At 37.3% G+C, this 12,353-nt stretch overlaps 1 protein-coding gene across 1 annotated transcript in view; it reads right to left on the reverse strand.

Moving 5' to 3' along the window:
* LOC131591426 (myocardin-related transcription factor A-like) overlaps positions 1-10,983 on the reverse strand; it is a 69,692-nt gene extending 58,709 nt beyond the window's left edge. Inside the window, exon 1 of the transcript XR_009280363.1 lies at positions 10,714-10,983. The gene's annotated coding sequence lies outside the window, so the exon portion shown is untranslated. The remainder of the gene's footprint in view (positions 1-10,713) is intronic.
* Positions 10,984-12,353: the final 1,370 nt, after the last annotated feature.

A 12,353-nucleotide genomic window follows, 5' to 3' on the forward strand; every position in this document is an offset into this window, starting at 1 on the left:
CACCATATATTATTCTTTGCTGACCAAACTTTTCTGTCTCTTGGAGTTACTACCCAGCCACTGCCACCATTTATCCATGACCTAGACTTCAGTAGTTTTCTCACCCTACTTACAATTTCAGAGTCGAAACTGTTTATCTGCTTCCTCAGCTTCACTGCTCAGTACAAAGTTTAAGTGATATTGCCCAAGCCAGATGAAATCATCTAGCATTATGCTCTCATCATTCCTTCTTTTTGAGGGCTCTAGGTTTCACAAGAAAGTTCCGTGAGTTAATTAGGGTCACTGATCCATCAGTGGCTCTAATGGCTTTGTTTTCAAAAGTGAATTAGACTCCTCACAGGAAAATCCAATTGTCCAGGCTAGCTGGGACTGAGCAGCAGATGCACTGAGCTGCTGCTGCTGCTGCAAAAAAGGAGTGAAGGAAAGTACAGCCCCTTCCCCTCCCTTACACTGGTCATGACAAATCACTGGGACAAATAATTTAAACTGTTTCATGTTATTTCACCCTTGAGACAAGCTTCTTCATTTTAGTTTCAATTTAGTTTCCTTATTTTAGTTTACCATAAAGATTTTGGGTCCCAAGAGACAGAGCTGCCACATTTCTGTTTGGAGTATCTTGAAGATAAACATACAGGCATGTATTGTGTATAGATAGCCAGAGCCTGTGAAATAAAATCAACACTCTGTGGGCACATTAGGATTACTCTTTGTTCTACAAGCACACTAGATACTTAATTAGCACAAGCACAACGGTTTCATGATATGTCAGATTTATTATGATTATGCTGCAGAAATGTTTGGGATTTCTGAATGTCTTCTTCCCTCTCGGTTAATGGAGCGTAGTTGAAGCAGGGCAACGAGACATCTGGAAATTCTGCAGAAGTGTTAGAAGAACCCTCATGGTCCAGGATGGGGGAGGAAACAGAAGGAAAAAAATGGAAAGTCTGGGAAAATAAGACATATACAAGAAAGCAGTATCTGCTATTAAATCAATCCCCTGGAAATAAAGTTCCCACCACAATTTAGGCCCCTGGCTCTCCACAACCAACTTCTGTTACAGGAATAAAATTATGCACAGCCAGCCTCCTGATACAAGTTAGAAAGAAGTACTCAAGTACTTGACAACGCCAGAATTAAGATCTTAGGACATTTTTCTCCACTAAGTCCTCCCACACTTTTCCGTTTTTTGCTCCCAGCTCTTCTCTCCTCTTCCCCTCAATCAGTTACTCACCATTTTTCACTGAAGAAATTATCTTCCCCCCTGCTAACTCTCCAAATTAGTTGCTACTCAAAATTCTAAATCAAGCTCTGCAATCTCCTGTCCCAATTAAATCAAAGGAAAGAGTAGTTCACGTAAATAACATTTTCAAGATCCCGTTTTAGCTTCTAGATTTTGCAGCAAAGTTTCCAGTCCTGCTTCAGGGCCAGAAGGTTAAACATTTCTCAATGACGCAGGCTCCCTCAGCAAGAGAGAGATGAGGAAGGGGTCCAAAAAAACCTCATTCCTCCCAGGCACTAAATCAACAACCACAGCAAACAGTGACTGCCTCTCTCCAAGGAAAACTGGGAGGAGTGGAGCAGTCTCTTATAAGCAGCCACTTTGTCTGTCACCATAATGCAAATGCCCAGTACAAAGAGAAGAAGAAAAATAAGCATAAGAAAAGAACAACAAATTCTAAAAAATCCTAGAATGGAGATTTTATATTGTGCACTATCTAGAAATCATAATAAATTAAAAAGCAAACAAACTTAAATTCTGTAGAGCACTGCAAGTCTGTTGAAAGTTGCTGTTCTTTTCTGGTCCATTTAAAGTTGCCAGTAAATTTCTACCTTAAACTTAAAAGATGCTTTGACTTTTAAATGGGCTGAAATTTTTTGTGCCTGAGACACCACTTTTCATACACTGCATATTCCAGAATCTCATTAATCTCTCCGTTTTCACTGTAAGATTAACAATAGCAGTTTTTCCAAAAGGAGTCTACTAATCTGGATCTTGTTCTTACTTACTTAGAGGTAACATGAAATCAGCAAAGCTATGCTGAAAAGTTCTTTCTATTTATTTCAGTTTTAGTAAAAGAACATTGAAGTCTCTAAGCTTTGGGAATGTTTTGCAGTAAGTAAAGCTCAAACTACTTTCTGAACCAAATGTTTTGGGAGTTGCAATTTTTCATCAGTGTCACATAGTAACTTTAATAAATCAAAACCACTCAATATATTTTTGAAAGGCATATATTTGAGTTGACATCAGTGAACACAAAGTCCAAATCTCAAACCTTGAAAAACATAGACAAGGAACAACAGCTTCAACAAGAGTATCTCCAGAAAAATTAAAAATAAATAAATAAATAAATAAATAAAAAATCTCCTCAAGGTCATTTATGTTTACAGACTGATCAAACCTGCTTGTGCTTCACTGGAAGCCACAGCTTCTTTATTTGGGATACACTCATTTTTGAGGAAAAACAATCAGGGCAAAGAAAATTAAAGACTACAAAAAACTACAAATACATTTCTCAACCTACTTTTCACATGGGATAATTAAATAGGTTCATATCCTGTTGGGGATCCAATGCTGTGCATAATACCTGGGAATCATCATTATCATTAGGTAGAGGATCTGATTTAAAATAAGCACCACTACAGAAAGATACAAAAAAACCCATAAAGCAGGTCACATTAACAGATACTATTTTAGCACTTGCCTACTTTAAGAATATTGTAACTAAATTAAGCTTCTTCTAGGGAGACTATTTTGCCTGCATTAAGGTTTGTATCAGTTTAACTACAAGATGTTATTTGCACTGAAAGCAAATGTTGAAAACCAGAAGGTTTTTAACCAAAGAGAGAAATTCTAGGACAGCTTTCCAGTGTGAGTGTGAAATCTAACACTTTCTAAAGTAGTGCTCAATAAATTTATGTAGGGGACTATATAACCAGATTACTTGCAGCAGCAGGGGAGGGGGCTCTGCAACCCTAAAGAGTAATTCCACTTCAGTTGCTTTATGACTTCCTACCTACCTAAACTATTGCTAAATTATACAGCATTCTTAAACCACACTAAGGTTAATCACAAAAGGGAGTTGTGCCAATGTAATTAAACCAGTTTTCTATATTGATTTTGATAGTAAAATTCTCTTGACAAAGAAATTGAGGAGAAAGGGTGGCAATATTTTTTCTATTAAGATAAAGGTTCTAGTTTCACCTGCATAAAGCAGGGAGGCCACAAATGAAAAACCAGATAGCCTCAGGACAAACTAGCTGAGGTTTCTCCATTTAAAAAAGACAATTTGGAAGAGGTGCTAGTCTCTCCTTGGAAGAACCCTAAGGTCACAACAGCAGAGGGTGCTGTAAGTCTGAACTGAGGTGCGGCAGCTCAGCAGCAAGGAGAATCTAGATGCAACATGAAGCTGTAGGCTACTTCAGATTATGGGGAGGGTTTTTTGTCAGGTTTTTTTGTTTGGTTTTGGAGGTTTTTTGGTGATAGAGGAGTCATTTGAGACTGGTAAAAGCATTGATACAAAAATTTATTTACAGTAGCTTCCACATAACATCAAGCAATAACATCAGAGACATTTTCAAGATATCAACAGTTACCTATAATCCCTACCATTGATCTATACAGCTCTGAGCACACATTAGAACATTAGAGATTGATTCACATTGATGCTTAGACATAAAAAAAATGTGTTTTAATGCCTACAATCAAAATATAGAGTGGATTTGGATCCCATTATTAAAAAAAATTAAAAATATTGATTATAAACACTAATGCAAATTTCTGCTATCACACAGGCATGGAAACTTGAGCATTTTGTTAAACATTACTCATCTCTTAATCTGGCAAACACTGGATAGCAAGGAGTCACCAGGTAACTGGGAGACAGAACGGATGTGCGTCTGCTGTGTATCCCTTTAGGCAAAACATGGTGTTATCATCATACCAGTTTAGAGAGACTCAGCATAGCACACGTTCAGACATTAATCCAGAACCTAAGTTAGTGGCAGGCCACAAAGATGACTATGATCTGCCTGAGCCACAAAGATAGGAAATTATCAGTCTGAGGCTATATACATAATCAATAATAATTCCTACACAATTGTGCCTAAAAACCCCAAATAAGAACTTGATTAAAGTAATCCTTTTTTACTTCATTTTTCCAACGTACTTGAACTACGTTCCTAAAGAAAAGTTGATTCATATTCATTATGTAAATGAGTGTGTAAGTCACAGAGTATGATGACAACAACTAAACAGGGCCCGTTATACATAATGCATTAATTTCACAGAAAGGAAGACTCTGTTTTGATTACAGTTAGAACATATAAAACCTGGCATGACTTTACATGCATTTTAAACCTTCATTTTGTTTTTAATAACAATTGATGAATGATACAGAAAATTGCAGTGTGATGATGACAATCTTACTGCGTACACTGGAAACTGTTTAAAACGCGCACACACACCCCTGAAGTTAATTCTCAGAAGCTGTATTTTAAAGTAAACTAGAGCCATAAGAAGGGTTATGAGACAAAGCAGTCAGTGAATAATCATTTTGTGTCTACCACATTTTTACTGTTTTAGAACAAGTGCAGCCTTGTCTGTGCCCCCCTGCAAGTTGATCTTAGTTCACAGAATGGATAAGGGCAAAAAGCTGCTTGAGTATTCTCTTTCCCTATTCTCTCAACCTATAGGGTAACACTTGCTGTATAAGAAGAATAAACAGAGTATTCTCAAAGTAGATGGAGAAAACAAAAATATTCTTTTCAAAAGATGATTTAATGCTTCAACAAATACTTATTACAGGGTTAAAGAAACTTCCAGGAGTTTCTTATTTAAATTTAAGGTTGTCAGTAGAAATAGTTACTGCTCAACTAAATTATTATGAGTACTTTTTATTGTAGACTGTCACTCTTGACACCAAAAAAAAAAGAAAAAAGAAAAGCATCCTCTATATATTTAGTTTCAGTATAATCCTTTAACTCTAGTTTAACTATCACAACCACACTGTGATTTGCTTACTCAGTAGTTAATCACAGGGATAAAAGGTAGCAAAAGGTTCTGTTCAGATCTTTCATTAATGGAATAACTCACTAATGTGCAGCTTATAGCTGTGCACTCCTTACTCCACGTCTTATAACAGCCAACCCAGAACTCTGTGCAGTTTGTAGCTCCAGCACAAAAATTTCCATATTTAAAGCTGACTTCAGGAACATCCCATTTGTTGCTTCGGAAAGAATTCCCACTGCATGATGACGATGAAGCTCACATAACTTTGTTCAGTCTTTGAATCACATGCAGGATTCTGGTTAAAAGCCAGTGGAGGGTCATTTTATCACTACTCAGAATATACACACTCAGGGAGCTGCACCAGTACCGGGGGAACTCTTTACACTTCCCAGGAACTTGCTACCTAGATACAAAAGGTTACACTTCCACATGCCACCGAGTCCAAATAGAAATCAAAAGTTCTATTTTTAAAGTGGTGATGATGCATACTATAGAGCCAGGAATGTTCTTCCCTCAGCTCCACCCTCCATTCAAAACCAAAATCCCAATTGTCTTGATTCAAGAACTCATTGCAATCTTGAAATTCCAAGTTGGAGGGAGGGGGAAGAAAGGAGAAGAAAAATAAAAGTTCTACTATTTGAACAAAGCAAAATGCAAAAAAACTCACAACTAGAAAAAATTTTCATTAGAAAATGAAAACAACAGCAAGGAAAAAAAGAGTCCTTGTCACTGGCTCTTGAAAAAGACAAGATTAAATTAGAAGGCATTTTACTGCTTCAATGAAAGGTCATTCCTCATGTACTAAAAGGCAATACTGAATTTTAAATTTATTTAAAACAGGAATGAAAACACCAACCACAAACTGCAGCTCTGACATTTGTCACTCCTGAAAGAGCTGAGGAAGGGACATGTCCCTTCCAAGAATACACAGATATGCTGTCTGTCCCCTTTCTTCCCATTAAAAGCAGCTTAGCAGCTGACATCCCTAAAGCATTTCAACTTGAATCCTGTAAAGAGGGAAGAAAAATAGCCTAGGAGTTGTGGTTTCAAAGAAAGAATGAAGGGATCAGCACTGCTTTTTCCTAAATTGAATTTAATATATCCCTAATCTGCTAAAGTAGCTCAAAAATCCAACTTTTCCCCAGAAAATGAGAGAAGTTTTGCATTTGATTCAAAATGACACTAATTTTTAGCTGAAAGAATTGTTCTTTTTTTCAGAACCAGTTGGATGCAAAGCAAATTAGACCACAGAAGTCAAGTTTTATCCACGACAGAGAACTAAATTATTTCTGTGCTCATTTACAGTGCTGACTTCAAAACAGCTCTTCTTTTGTTCTCTAAATATGCATGGAAAAACCCCTCTTGTTAATCTAAACCAAACTTCTGACAGTTTAGAACCACCTGCTTCTGGGTTTGCATACCTGCCTTGATATCTAATAGACTAAGATTTTTTTTCAGCAGGTCAACAGAACAAACATATTAAACCCCAAAGATGCTATTCAATAGAATACCCTATGCTGAACAATCTTAATTTTTTTCAGTATACTCACAGAAAGAAGATTAAAATGGGACAATTATTAACATTCAATATATACCAAGACAGTGCAAACAGTGTTGTGCATTGTAACAAACCAAAGCTACCCAGAACAGTAAGCAAAGGTTTTAAGTAGAGCAAAACCATAAGGAAATAGAATTCATTAACAGAAGCGGCCATTTGGCCAAGTGCTAATATCCATTAATTCTGGCAATGCACTGTTAGACTCTACGTGACCCTAAGTAGCCAAAACACTTATCCACCCATGCAAAACATCAGGAAAAAAGTCTGAAATTTAGGGTTTCTCTCTGGCTCATTGCACCTCTGTATACATACTACACACACACTTCTGCCCAGCTACCTGCTAGAAGCTGTAAAAAGGAATTTGTGACAAAACCAAATAAAATCAAAAAGAAAATGAAATTATATTTGAAAAATTGTTATTTAAACACAGAACTTCTATATAGAGGCCAGCAGCATACCCAAGACTCCCGAAATTTCCCCCAGTTGCATGAGTCCCTCATATGGCTATTCAAAAACACTTAAGTGTTACTAAATTGTAGTCTGTGTCCAAAAAAAAGTATGTTTCTAGCACTCTTGCCTCTCCATTAAAAAAAAAAAAAGAAAAGAAAAAATAATATTGATGACTCATTCCTTCAGTGGCCAGTCTGTTACAAAGCCAGGTAATGACAAAACCTATTCAGTCCATATCCTGACTGAACACTGACCAAGAGCAAAAGAATTTGCAAGATCTCTAAATGGGATAATTAGATAATGACACAAATAACAAAAAGGCTTCAAGGGAACAAAAAAAGAAGCTACATAGGGAGATTAGGTAGAAGTAGGTAATGGGAAGGAAACAGCAAGCTTTTGGAATCTACAAATAAATATAAAGAAAACAAATTATTCAGATGCTGAGAGAGTCAAGGCAGCAAAAAAGACCAAGTGACTCTTGGAGAAGAAACCCTAAAGAGGGAGCTCCTGCTACTAAGAGCTTGGTACAGATCTGCACGTCAGCTTCACTGTCAGCAGAATGAAGACACACAAACTAGCACAGGGCTGGCCTGTGAAATGCACTTGGAAACTGAATGCAGAATTTCACCCCACTGTGTATGGCTGCTTTTTGAATGACTGGATCAGTGTAGTGGTTTACTTCCCCAAACGTCAATCAATGTGAAATGTGAAACCACCACAATCAATACCAGTAATACCCGTTCTTTAAATAAGTTCAGTAGTCCAATGAGATGTCAAATAGAGCAGTTAGGTTTTGGTCTTATTTTTGCATTTCTTTCTGGTCTACTGCTGTTTTGGAATGTCTTTTCAGCTTGATTTTCACTTTCACTTTCTCCTTCCTCTGCTGTCACCACTTGCATTGTTTTTTTTACTCCTCCTTTATTTCAGTTTGACAGGCATGTTTGATTTTTTTCTGGTTAATACAATATGCACATCCCTGTTCATGTTATTCTTGCTTCAGTTCTTTTTTGTTCTGAAGAAACAGTCTCTCCCTGCTTAAACTATTCTGGTCCCAGAAGAGTAAAGTTGTAATGTCCCCCTCAGTTCTTTCTCCAAAACATTAAGAATGTTTTCTCATCTTTAGTATCAAAGGAGTTGCTTTGCATGTGCCCACCAACATGGAATACAGACATATTATTATATGTCCTGGGTCAGCAATGGCTTCAGATCCTCCTGCTTCTTGAGTAGACTTCCATTAATACCCAAGCAGTAAATAAGCACAGCCTCGTGACCTGCAGTCTTGAAGAAATTTTGGTCTATGGAGTGCAGGCTGTGTAAGCTCTACCAGGATAATTTATTTACCCAGCTTAGGCCATGATTATTCTATTTCTTCAGTGACTGGAAACTTTGAGGAGTTGACTGGGACAACTATTTCCATCTTCCATGTTTCCAGAAGGGCTTCTGGAGATGAACATCAGGACCAAGATTTGAGAAATTAAGTCTTTCCTCAGCTAAGTCATTTTCCTCATTTCCTCATTCTAGCTCTCAGCAGACAGGAGATGCAGTTTCAGCCTCTGAAGTCTCAAATAGTTTGCCCAACACACAACTACTTCACTAAGCCAAACAAGAGCAGACACCAACAACATCTGAAGTATCGAAATATTACAACTAAACAAATTGGCCTCATCATCAAGTAGCTGTTTTCCTTATCCAGAAGCCTGTAATACACTTCCATTATTCAAGACAGATCTTTAAAACTTATTATGCACACGTTCCTGTTGTCACACTCCATTTCCCCACCAATCTTGCGAATCCATTTAAGTAAACATTCGCCTGCTTCTTGCTTAAGATTTTTCTAGCAGTGGTTGATCCAGGAGAGAAGAGAGTGGCCACTGATGGAAGAGGTGTAATAAATCTATCCCTCATTAGGTAAGCTAATCTTACCAGGAAATTGCCTCCATGCTACAGAACACCACTGCATAATCTAGGAGTAGGGTTGGCTGACTTAAGCAAAAGCTCCATACAAGAACTCCTTAGTGGGAGAAACTCTCACCCTCAGAATTAAATGAAAGCCTCAGGAGTTACCATAATTTGGAAGAGACAAGAAACACAGCCACACTAATTCTGAGAAAAACCAATACTAATACAAAGGCTGTTTTCCTAATTTTAACAAGTGTAAGTTTATTATGTGAGTTTCCTGAGAATATAATGCACAATTTCAGTTACAAGGACACTGAAATGCAAATTTCATGACTGTTCTTTGTTGGGGGCAGGGGGAATTTAAAAACTTATCAGAAACAAAGCATGTTAAAATCAACACCTTTTTCAGGCCTTCATGTAAGAGCCTTCTTTCCAACAAAGCCAGATTAGATACTATCCTGCCATATGCATCCTGTTCAATACCAAACACCTTGTTAGCGTCTAAACCCTTCCTCCAAAATTCACAGACTGCAAGAGTACAACAGGAGGAATGATGTATTATGTACAAACCATCTTCTGAATTGACACAAACACTACATAAGATGTAGGTCTGTCCTGGAGACAGGAAATAACCATACTTTGGCTCTCTAGACAACAAAGAATATGCCAGGACTATAAGATAAAGGTCATACAGGATCTTTATAGACATATAAAATCTTCACAGATACTTAAAAATACACAAAATTAAGTTAGGGAAATTAACATGGTCAATTCAGGAAAAAAAGAAAAAAAGAAAAGAAAAAAATCCAACCCCAAAAAAATAACCAAAAAAAATCCAGCAATTTTTGGGGAAAAATTAAACTACAGAATTATTGTTTTACTTGTCTCTTTCTTAGAGTCACTACTTAGAGAAATGAAAAAGCATTTGACTTTCAGGAACAAGTTTGTCTTCACACTTTTGACATTACCTATGTGCTGCTTTTCAGACAATGCTGCCCAAGAGATTAAGAGTATACAAACCCAAACTCCTAGGCTACTACAAGCTTGTGGTCAAATCTTACCAAGGTTACATTCTCTGTTCCCATCAGAGAAAGCAAAGGCCATTCATATCTATATATGTATTTATTTTCATGACTACATAATGTCCTAGAGCCTCTGATAAAAACACCGTACAGAAGTATCTCATACTCCCATTTACAGATAATTCTCATTCCAGCATGGCTCACATGTGAGAAATGCAACCCTGTACACATCTAATGGGTAAGCACAGTATCACCAAAAGGCCACAGTACTTACAAATGAATCATGTAAACAAAATACCATTGTCATTCTCAAGGAAACAAACTTTCAAAATATAAAACAAGTATTGAAAAGTTTCAAATACAAGTTTTTCCCAAACCATGCAATTTAAAATCACTCCAAAGTATCAAGAATATGTTTAATCAGAAAATAATTAACAGTAAAACCACATAAATCAGTCAAAAGCTAAATGGAGGAACAGGTCTTTAGAACAGGTCTTAGCTTTGACTGGAGCTTTCTAATCTTCATAAGCCATGTAAGTTTAACACTGGAGACCAACAAGGGAAGAAAAGAGAGATAATTTTATCTCTGATGAAGCTCTAAATTGAACGGTATTTAACATCCAAAAAGTACCCATCTGCAACCTGCACATTAAATCACCACAATTCTCTAAGTTGTCTATATCTGAAGTCACACAGCTTCCTGGCACCTCCTATATAGTTCAGCAACCATGATTCACTAGCAAAAAATTAGCCACAGTGTATGTTTGAAGTGGTACCTGATTGGAGTGTTGTCATCTGCATTTCTGGTTCCAGCAGTGTCATGTCGATCCCTTTCTCAACAGTTGCAAGCCCTTAAAAACCTCACTTTATACAAACACAGATATGTTAAAGAAAAAAAATAATCCAAGAGGATCTTTTAACTTTAATCTCATTCAAAACTTGCAAGAAATTCTCATCCTTGTATCATGAAAACTGTGCCCAGTGAGAAAACTCAAGTCTTTCAAAATGCAGTTCTCTGCTTATTCACTACAGGCAAGTTGGAATAGTCCAAGATCAAATTACTGCTAGGAGAAAAATGAATACTGCAAGGGAGAGCAAGATGTGAAGTTTGCAGAAGTAAGGTCCGCCCCTTGATGCTCTGTAAGTTGAAGGGAGGGGGAGGGAGGGGTCAGAGACACTAGAACTGGCAGTTTTTCCCCTTTTATAAGAGGAGGATGACGTCTTGGGTTGACTTTCAATCCCCTAAGGGGCTCTGCTGATGAGGCAATTTCGTTCCAAGGACAAGGAGACCCAGTGTTAACATAAACATGCAGACATCCTCAGCTTTGAAACAACATGGCAAAGTCATATACATCCTGCTGATAGATCAGTCACTTTTCTTCAGTCTTTGCCAGTCCTTTTTCTCAGTAATTAAACTACTCCCCGAATCAACTCCCCTTGCTAATCCCTAAACCTGAGCTACTCTAACAGATGGTAGTTTTGTTTTTGTTTCTTAAAAACAAAAAACTTGGCCTGTGTCATTCAGACTTTTCCCACCATGGATCACACCCTCCATCTAACTGGACTAGGGGTTAAAAATATTCAGTCTTGTTTCCCACATCCACATGATCAGTTTCATTATTTGGGATTATTTGGGAGAGTGGATGAAACTTTTACAGTCAAGTATTTATTGAGTAAAAGATAAAAATAGAATTAAGTCTTTCCTCACTAGATGATTACAGCTCCCAACAGAAAGGAAATTCAGTCTTGGTCTCTAACGAGTCTCAAGTAATTTGACCAACAGATAATTTAATTATCTTAACAAACTAATTCCAACACTTCTGTCCCCAGAGCACCTTTCCCTTGTTCCCCATCTTTCCACAAGGCTCATCATCATTTCTCTTTAGGTCATCTAAATAAGTAACTGCATATATTTCTACCAAGCCCAAAAATATACTGAGCTCTGCACATCTAAGATACAGACAAATTTTTAGATTTTGAATTCCTTTTTAGCAAGTCAGAATCCCTCTCCTGCCACAACAGTATGCATAAAAATGAGTACCCCAGGTGTGCAAAACTACTTAAGCCCTATTTTCTGACCCCTCTAACGTGAAATAACTTCAGGACTTCTCTACCATTCAGATACAAGAGCTCCCAGACAGCTGCTCAACTGCTGAGGGAAGAGCATGGCAGGTTCCAGCAGCATATCTTCCTTCCCACACACAAACACATCTGGAGCTTTAAAGGAGGCAGGAAAAACTAATTTATCAACTTCAAACAATGCAGGAGGATCCCTTAAAGTGATTATATTGTAGTATTTACCTGGTTTTAACACTCCATACATTAGCGTGTTTTAAAATGACAAGAATCAGTTAATTTGGGTTTCTCTCATACTCAAATGCCACCTTTGCAGTCCTACATCCAGTAGCAGCCAGAG

Source organism: Poecile atricapillus, chromosome W, assembly GCF_030490865.1.
Source record: "Poecile atricapillus isolate bPoeAtr1 chromosome W, bPoeAtr1.hap1, whole genome shotgun sequence".
Classification (NCBI taxonomy): Eukaryota; Metazoa; Chordata; class Aves; order Passeriformes; family Paridae; genus Poecile; species Poecile atricapillus.